Below are 10,547 nucleotides of genomic sequence, written 5' to 3' on the forward strand. Positions count from 1 at the left end.
TGAGTCGAGAGATTGACTAGATCTCGTAAATGTTAAGTTGTATATTTAGGTTAGTTATTTCAGTGTTTTGCATGATTTTCTTATAGTTTTAGGTCGAGTCTTTCAAATGATCTCATAACTCAACCTTCATTTCATCCAACTGGTTGAATGAAATGAAGCTGGGGGGCATGCGCTCTAGCAGTTACGCTTAGGGGGCATCAAGCACAGTTTTTGTTTGTTTCAAGCTTGTGTAAAAATGAAACTACTTTGAAGCATAGTTTTTATATGTTTCAAGCTTTTGTAAAAATGAAACCTATTTCGAGTCAATTTTAGTTATTTTCAAGACTCGTTAAACTCATGAAAATCCCGAGATTATTTTGCTATTTTTCATTCTCGTAAAACAAATGAAAATGCCAAGTTCTTTCCGTATTTTCCTGCTCGTAAATTAAATCGAAAGTCGGCCATATGAGTACATTTTTATCATTTTTTCGAACTCATTAAAACTTACGAAAAAGTGAAAACCATGAGTACATTTTTATCATTTTTTCGAACTTGTTAAAACTTACGAAAAAGTGAAACCTTGGAGTTCTCTTTTAAGCCCTTTTCAGACTCCTAAAACATGAAAAGATCACCGAGTTTTTCTTTTAAACTCGTTAAAACGGAATTAAAAGACGGTCCCCTTATAGCTCTTTTCTGACCGTAGAATCAGGAAAAGATTGCCGGGTTTTTGTCGTTTCAAACTCGATACGGAAATAAAACGACGTGTCCTTGATCGCTTTTTACTTTTCAGGTCAGTGACACTAATTATGAAAGTACTCCTTGGTCGCAAGATCAAGCGGTTCCCCCAGGTATTATTTTATACTTTTTCGGGCTTGAGGGACACAAATCTACGAAAAAGTTCAACTTGGAGTTTTCTTAAGTTTTTCAGACTCTCTAAAATTGAAAAATGCCAAGTTTCTCCTATACTGGGCTCGTTAAACATTTCACAGTAAAGGACCTGTTCAATTACAAACAGGAACGAACCACTCCTTCCTAGGGTTCGAATCAAAACTAGGTTGGACTCATCCGAAGGATGAGCTTATAATCAAGCATATGTTATCCTCCTCAAGCTTGTTAAAAATAAAGAGGTACTTGCCAGAAATGGTGGGGGAAAAGAGAGAAGAATGAGCCTATTTGTTACCTTTTGTCTCAGAAGAAACTTTATTACCACTCTTGAACACGACACTTTTCATTCACCTGGGTTGGGAAATCCTTTACCTCACAGTTGATCAAACCACTTTGAAAGTCTTCAGCCGGGTTCTGGGGATTAACTTTGAGTTATTCAGCACCAAGCCATCTGTCGTGTCGTTATGTGTTCAAGAGGTCTGCAAGCAAAACTTTCATCTGCAAAATACTTGTCATACATTTGACCATCCCTGAGTCAGTCTTTACAGCAACATTTCTTCAACTTGAACAATGATTTCGTGTTGCGAGCTTGCCTGCAACGGGTCGCTTTCTATCGACATCAGCACATTATCTAGAAAGATGACTTAGAAATCGTCAGTACCTTGAAGTCTGCATGCATCAATGGTAGGTTTCTCACCTTTGACGTCAGTTTACATCATTGACCCTCGATCGAAGGATTCCGTGAAATGTTCGACATCAACTCATTCATTCACATCTCATGGGTTGTACTAGGTACTTTGAGAACCATTGACATTACTGGTGGTCTCTCTCACGCTTGTTAGCAGTCTACATCATCGACTGGTAATCAAGTGGTTTCTACCATGTTTGACATCAACTCATTTATTCGCATGGCTAGAATCGTACCAATTCGAGAAGTAGAAATGAAGACCCTGGATCTAGTTTCCACCATCCAGGCTGCGAGGAGTTTTGTATTCATTATCTAAGTAGACTAATCATAAACAGATGGCTGCACCCATACTGTGTTTACAAAAGTCTATGATTATGATGTACTGCAAGACCATTCCTGTATCAGAGTAGTTAGTCTGTTAGTTAAAGTTTTAATCTGAGTATGGGAATGCCTACCTCAGTGATGATATAATCTTATACATGTATTTTGTGTTGAAAATTGCAGGTTCTGACCAGGCTCTCCACGAGATAATTCTTGAAATGATAAAGCACTTCACCCTTCCTAGATAATACAAAACCCTAATCTATTTCAGGCTTCGCACTTTAGGGGGCAATCTGTTACACTAAAAAATGTCACCATGACTATTTACAGTTAGGATGACTCTATCAACAGTCATACTACCCTCTTAGGCAAGTCTTATGCCTCTGCTCTCCATGTCAAACTCCAAAAAAGAGAGAAAGTCTTTCTAAATGTATTTATCTCTGGGGACGCAGGTTCTCTCAAACTTACCTGCGGGGACGCACCCAATGTTCACAAAAGCTGCATCTTTGGATGCTCTGTATGTAAAGGTGCAAGTGCGTCCCCCTGAAAAGGTTAAAATGCGCAAGTTTCATCTTTAAAAAGTCACTTGTGGTCATTTCTAGAGCATTCTAGAAGGTTGTTCGACGTGTATTGAGCGCCTCCAGATGGTTCATGCACTCCTACCAAAGAGGAACTTATCCCATCAATAAGGGAGCTATCCCATCCAAAGAGGGGATTATCCCATTGATGGTGGACCTGATTAACTTCCTCTTGAGCACTATAAATACAGGCATTGGGCCAGAAGGAGAGGAGGTTGAAAGCTATACATTTCTAAGGGTAAATGCTGCAGGAATTAGGACTCCCATTTAGAAGCTTGTGAGGAGAGATTGCCATCTTTGCTTGTTCTATTTGGAAGTGGGTGAGCTTTGTCAAAGTAAAGGAGAACTCTTGTGGACCCTGGAAGGAGCTTGCACAACACCAAGGCTCAGGTTGTAATGGTTCCTTTTGATTACCTTTAATGCAAATTAGTCCATTCTTCTCAATAACTTGTTGTTTATGAGTTATTTCATGTACTCCTTGGTCTATATGTTGAATATGCTTTGTTTTATGTTATAATCAGGTGCTATTTAATGGTTTGACTATTGGTGATTGCAGGTTTTGGAGAAAAGGAGGAGCTCATCTAGATCAACAAAGCTTGGACTTCTACAACAGCGTTTGGACAAAGGTAAGAACAAAGCACTTGATTTCTCATATCATAATGCATGTTTAGAGAAGGATAGCTCTAGTTTGTTTTGTTTGTCATTAGAATGTCTTAGACTTCTAGGAAGGTCGGTTGTGTCCGCACTATTGACTGATTCCGTGTGACAATGCCTGCCTCAGAAATGTGTCTTCTTTCTGATTCGTTCTACAAGTATTCAATGGGCTAGAATCTGGTGATCTCCTCTCAAGACCTCAAATGATCTTTCTTTGTACTTAGTATATTTTAGCCATCTATTGTATAGGTAAATCCTCTTTATGAACAGAGTCGATCCCTCTAGCCCAATAAGTGGGACTAGCAACCTATGTGACAATCTACTCGACAATTTCCTAAGTTACAATTGAAATGAGAGACGAAGAAGATGACCTATCACGTTGTCCTTTGTTGAAAACCTTGAATCACTTGTGTCAAGGGCTCATTCCTGCTGCTCACAGCATTTATGCACCTGCACAAGAGATCAAGACACATCAAGACATGAAAATACAAATAGCACATTCAAAAGTAACCTACTTAACATATCAAGGAGCGTTAAGCTAAATGATACATGGGCATACACATCTAGGGAAAATGAACCAACAGTTTATATTAATAGAATAAAGGTAGAAGCATACAACCAAGCCTTGATGTCAATAGTCTCTCCTTGAATGAATGTCCAATTCCAAGTTTAATCTCTCCAAGCCAAATGGGTAGCATGTAGGCACAATCTCTGCATAAGGATGCAAATAGCCAAAGACCAACCATTTGGTAATGGGAAAAGATGAATATATAGGTAGGGAAAGGGAGTTAGGATCTCTCCAAAGATAGGAGTATGCCCTAATCTCAAGGAGGTAGCTCATAGGGATAAGACCAAGAGGACAAGTTGGGAGAGCTGGACCTCATCTATGCCGAATAACCTCTAGCTCGCCGCTCTAGAAGCTTCTAGATCACGAATCTTCTCATCCTCTTTGGGAAAATAGCCTTTTTGGGATCATTGCAGGTATACAAGTAAATAGAGTGATGTCATCATGACTCGAGTATAATACAATGGGTGACCATCGTGGTTTTTAGTGTCATAAGAGTGATGATTCTCAAATTAGGGTTTTAGAGTTATTTCCTTCAAGGGAAGCTCAAGGTATTTTCCAATCAATGTCTTAAGGAGGATCTCAGCTGCATATATGAATGAGTACACTACATGATGGTCATATTTTAGGCACTTTGGGGTATGTCACTGTGAAGTGTAGGAGGTGTGACAAAATATTTTGTAATAGATGCCCCCTAAAACATGAAGGTAGAATAGGGAGTGATCGTTGAGATGCTTTACAAGCTTTTGGAAGGACGAGAAAAAACATTGTGAGGAGACCTATAAATCAAGGACACATATACATATATGTTGCCCTGAACCCCATGGTGGTTGTGTCAAATTAGGGTTTTAGAGCTAATTCCTTCAGGGGAAGCTCAAGTCATTTTCCAATCATTGTCTTAAGGAGGATCTAAGATGCATATATGAATGAGTACACTACATGATGGTCATGTTTCGGGCACTTTGGGGTATGTCATAGGGAAGTGCAGGAGGTGTGAAAAAATATTGTGTAACACCATCATGTACCCCTTCTGACCGCATATATTAGGGGGCATCTGTTATAGCATCATTCAACACTCCTATAGTTTTGATGCTATGGTATGGTCTTGGGTAGCCCTTTCACATACATACTTGATCATTTATTAAAAAACAATATTTTAAATTCCATATGTGACTCTTCCCTTTAATAAGGGCATACACACATGTGTACCTGTTGTGCTCTACAACAACCCCCCATTTCATATCATTCTATTCACAAAACTATCATATGAAATGGGTCCCTCTAGAGTTTGATTGGTATCAATATTGTATTATTTAAAAGGGTCCGAAAACCAAATGAAAACATTATAAAACCCTTTTTGAAAAATCCCATTTTCATCAAATAAATCAATCTTTATCATTGCGATAAAGCGATCGCAAGATCGCATATCGCAATGACATAAGGTACATAAGTAAGTGGCACATTGGTTTCCGTCGATGCGATATCGCTATCGGCTATCGGCAATACTCTATGCACATTTTTAAAGCGCCCCATGCCATTCGCCCCAATGCGATGCGATATCGCTATCGGCGATCGACGATATACTATACATGTCTCATATAATGCCAATGCTTCTGATGCAACGCGATATCGCTATCGGCAATCGGGGTTTTCAAAAGGTATCAATATAAGAGGTTAAACTTTCCCCGATGGCCGATTGCAATAAAGCGCAGATTTCAAGAAAGCCGTTAAAATGAAGGGATATCACGATCAATTCATATTAAAAGCTTGATCCGTCCAACAATGATTCACCTGCGCTCAACCGCCAAAACATCTACAGCACGCTTAAATGAATCATTCGGCCGATCAATTATATAATGGGCATTTAAGGATTGGCAGGTTTTAAACGGCCATTTAATGTAATTGTAAGTCCTAAAATCCTCCCATGGATTGTATGTGCGCCCATTTTAAAAGTTAATCTCTTATCACGCATCGGTCAATATATCTCATCACATTGAAGTTTTCATTGCCAATTCTTTGTGTTACGTTTATTTTCGCCTTTGTGCAGAATTCATGCAAAGGAGAAAGCTCAAGCAAAATGGGGAAGAAAACCAAGAACACCACAGGCACTTCTGTTGCGCAAGCCGCAGGACAAGCTGTCGTTGATCCCTCAAACAAAAGGAAAGGATTGATTTCGGATACCACATGTTCTGGTCTCGGCATAACTACTTGGCAAAGCACCTACAACTTGATTGAGGTTGAAGAACCCAAAGTGACAACAGTAGAAGCTACTGCAGATTCTACTCGGAAATCTGATGCCACTCTAAAGGACTTAGCTGACTCCTTCCTTCATCGGATAGCAGCTAGGGAACAAATTCTCCCATACACAGATGTAGTGCGGTGGGCAATTGAGGAAATCCCAATCCTGGATAGAACCTTCAGCACCAGAGACGGGAGAATTTTCGGGTCGTTCAAAGCTGATGATCTAAGGCAAATGTATCATTTGCCTGAGCCAGAGAAGAGATAAAATAAGGCGTTCCTGGAAAAATTCCGAAACGAGAACGAAGTTGAATTCGAACATCTGGGATTGGAGACAAAATCCAGCTAAGCACAAACATGAATCTTTCGGTAAGTACTCGGTTGATTCCTTGGCTTCTCCTTATTGCTACGTTGGAATAATGATGTGTAGATTGTGGGGATTGCATGACTCTTCTAATTTCACTATAGAAATGGTTCCCTTAATGGAAGCTGCATGCAACAGTATAATAATGGATTGGGCCACTATTCTCTCAGATAAACTAGCCAAAGTTGTTCTTGAGTTTAGGAATAAGACTCGCATCTCTGAAAGGATAATTCCCCCATTTTATTACAGTGCCTATATTTTAGATACCTTGTGTTTTAATTCTGAATTTCCTGTGCTCGGCTGGAGGTGGACACCATAAGAATCCATGCCTATTCACATTTACCACCAGAAATTATGGAAATCCTCTTACAAGCACCATCTGTACCAAGTCCGCAATGGCTTTATGTTGCCTATTTATTATTCTATTTTTGATAAAACCATTCCCAAGATTTCCTACCAAGCTGGGATTGATTTAACAGCAGTAGGGAGATGGTTTGGAGAGGAGAAGTTCACTTATATAAGAGTTTTCGGTAGCCAAGCCGAACCTCATGTTCTCCCTTTATACATACCGGATAAACTGTTGGCAAGGGAAATATCTTACCAGATTATTGCTGAGAGTGTTACACAGACTCTCAAGAAAAATAAGAAGCAGGGCTGGCCCTCTTTTCCTTTGAGATGCGGTGTCTATACTCTGCATGATCTCAAACATGCAGAAAAGGAAGCTACTAAGATTAAATCATTAACTCTGGCGACTCTCCCAAATAGGCAATTTGATCCAAACAAAGTTGCCTATAATGCACTAGAACAGGCCAAATTGTCAAAATTCGATCATAAAGAAGATATGTTTGACGACCTGTTCTCTTCAGCTGAGTCAATAATGCAGGTTAAATCATTGGCCAAAATGAAATATCATGATGAAGGGTTGACTGAATTTAACAGACTTAGAGAACAAAGGTTGCAAACTCTGCCTCTAGATCTACTAGTGACAACCCTAGCGACATCGTCAAGCGAGCCTGATCAGCAACAGTCAAAGGAACCTCCAGTTACAACAAAAGAACAAGAGAAGCCACAAGAGGAAAATCAGAAGAAAGAACAGGAGGAAAATCAGAAGAGAGAGCAAGAAAAAGTGCGGGAGGAGACCCAAACTGAAAAGGAAAAACAGACCACTATTGATGTCAATGTGGATACTCATATCGACCCTAAATTGCTCCAGGAATGGAAGCAATTTGATTCCATTATCAGTGGTCTGGAATTTTCAAAGGACACAGACACTTCAAAGGCAACAGACACACAGGAAATCACTTCACCACAGGTTCTAAGTGGAACCAGCGGGCCACCCATTTCTAAAGAGGTAGAGATAATACCGAAGAACCCCTCCGACCAGATCATTTTGCAGGTAGAAGAGATTCCTCCCCTGGATGTCTTCTACAACCCAAGGCATAAATCTGTAGTTAAACGACAAAGGAAAAGAAGAAGGACTGATCAACCTTCCCTTTTCCCAGAGAAAACTGTCACGGGCAATGTGGTTTGGAAGGAGGAATTTGACCCCTCCGACAACCTAACAAAACTGTCACAATATGCTGGAGCTTATTTGGCAGCGATAATAGATAAGGCATCGGAGGTAAGCCTTTTACTGAAAACAAAGGATTGACCAAAGCGCAATCCAGAAGCAGAAAGAATTATCAGAGGCATTGGCACAATTGAAGGCAGCAAATGAGCAATTGGTGAAAACAAAAGATGAGAAAATTGCTCAATTATCATCACAGCTCGAGAAAAGAAAGGGCGTTCCACAAGTGGCCGAATTTAGAGTAGAAGCACTACAAATAAATACTGCATTAATATCCCAAATTAAGCTTCTATGTCAACAAATCGCCCAGGCAGAGCCACTATGTGAATTAACGACATCCATAAGTAAGTAAGTAGACAAGGCCAGGACTGAATTGGATCAAGCTGAAGAAACGATAGCTGCATATCTCAACTGGCAAGATTCTGATCAAGGACAAGCGAAAAATTTACCAAGAATCTTAGAGTCACATAAAGATATACTCTTTACAGAATAGCAATCCCAGTTAATGAAAGCAGAGAGGGCGGTTTCAAGATGAAAATCAACTTCATGCAATTTAGTTGAATTATTCAATAACACTCTCTACTTATCAAACATGATTTCCCAATGCACACCAGGAAAATTGACAACGATGAAAACATTGGAGCAATCATGTTATCTAGATCTAGAGGAAAAGGGGAGGTTAATCCCTGGGATTAACAGTTTAACCTAGGACACCTATTGGTTCTTCTTTGTAAAGCCGCACACACAGAGAGCCGCCCTCAAGTGCCTTACGGATGCAATCGGGTATATTATCCCCGATATTCAGGATGCCACCTATGCCGCCCAGCTCAACTCGCGCCTCAACAGACCACCTGAAGTGGAGCCGATGCTTGCGATAAGTCAGCTTAGATTTAAAGGCAAGCAGCCTACTTGATGAATCATGCCGCCGACTGCCAGATTGCTGAAGAAAATAGGACCAAAATTTATTGATACCAATTAAGTAGGATTTTTGTTTTATAGATAGTTAGATTAATTAAGTATTTATAGACCCTTTCATTGTTTTGGAAAGGGTCGTAAAGTTTTGTACCTGACTTAAAGACTGAAGTTGCACTATTGTGCTTCAGTCATATTCTTTTATGAAACTGGACCAGTTGTTCTAAATTTGACAAGGAAGCTTTTTATGCAATTGTGCACTATTGTCTTTGTTTGAAAGCCTTTCTGCGTTGAAGGAAGAATCACAAGTAGCGATTGATATTGGGAGTGTCAAACAGCTCATATGGTATTTCTATCTATGTCTGAATTCATTTCTTTCATATGAATTGTTATTTGATTATCTTTGTTATTATCGATTATATGTATGGGTTTTAACAGCAGTTCTGTATTCCTTCCACTATTGGATGTTTATGGTGTGCTTTCCTTTTAATCATATATGTGTCGATGATATAAATGACAAGTGTAGTAATATTGCTTTAATCGCTTTGCTTAACTATTTAAGTAAAGTAATCCATGAATGCATTAATGTCCATGTCTGTTAGGTGGAGTCATCTATATGCCTATTCATAGACACAGATCATCAAGCGCTACACTTCAAAGCTCAATAGTTCCCGGGATAAGTCATAGTTCTTGTATTTTGTTGATAGATTTAGCTATTCGCCTATCAATATATTAGTTAATCAATTATCCATTCATCCCGTTTATCCATTTCTGGGAAACTGGTCCCATTATCCCCAGTCGGAGCCACCATTCCAAATGGAAAAGGAGTTGTACTAAGGTCTGGACTGGGTGGTTATCCCCCAATTTTGTTGCAACGATTTTCGAGGCATCAACATTTTTGGCGCTAGAAGGAGGGCCCAACTGTGAATGGCACACAAACCAAAATCTACAAGCCATTCTAAGAGTAATTCTCCCTCTGTATCCCCTCAAACTTCCCATTTGCATACTGGTTCTCCAGTATCCAAACAAGAAGAAGAGGAATCAACTACCACTGCTCAAACCCATCATACTCCAGAACAATTAAGTCTTGAATCACCTAAAGTCCAGTCTCTTATCCACAAACTTCAGAGCTTCTCGATTTCACCACTGAAATCTGAGGTATCACAAAGCAGTGCGACTTCGCAGTTCAATTTACCTCACCCTCTCACCAGACTTCAGAGCGAAAAGCTCGATATTGAACCCACTGAGTTCCCTTTACCCAAAAGGAAAAAGGCGAAGAAATATACTGAAGGATCTAACAGTGAAGAGCTTTCATCGACATCCTCCATTGCATCTTCCCCTCTGCAAAGTCAACCATCGACTCCCCCATTACATATTGTTTTTCATCAGGGATTAGGAGCTTTAACATCCCAATCTGCTCACTCCTCAACATTATTTCCTTCCCAGACATCTGGAATTCCAACAGTAGTATCAACCACTATTGCTATTACAATGGCAGATCCATGGACCAGACCTGGTGCAGTCAATATGCCTGCACCATTGCATCCATTACCAGATGCTCCTGAAAAATGGCTACCCAAGTTTAACCTAGATGATGGGACCCAGGCTGAGGAACACGTTAATAATTTCATGTTGGCAGTCAACTTGAAAGGAGTAACAGAACAAGATGTTGTTGTTAGACTTTTCCCTTACACCTTGCAAGGATCAGCAGGATCCTGGTATTTTTCTTTACCCTCTGGTTCCATTACCAGTTGGATCACTTGCCAAGAGCAGTTTCTTACCAAATATGGAGATGA

This window comes from Pinus tabuliformis, chromosome Q (assembly GCF_031772625.1).
Source record: "Pinus tabuliformis cultivar Carrire ecotype Pingquan chromosome Q, CPIR1, whole genome shotgun sequence".
Lineage (NCBI taxonomy): Eukaryota > Viridiplantae > Streptophyta > Pinopsida > Pinales > Pinaceae > Pinus > Pinus tabuliformis.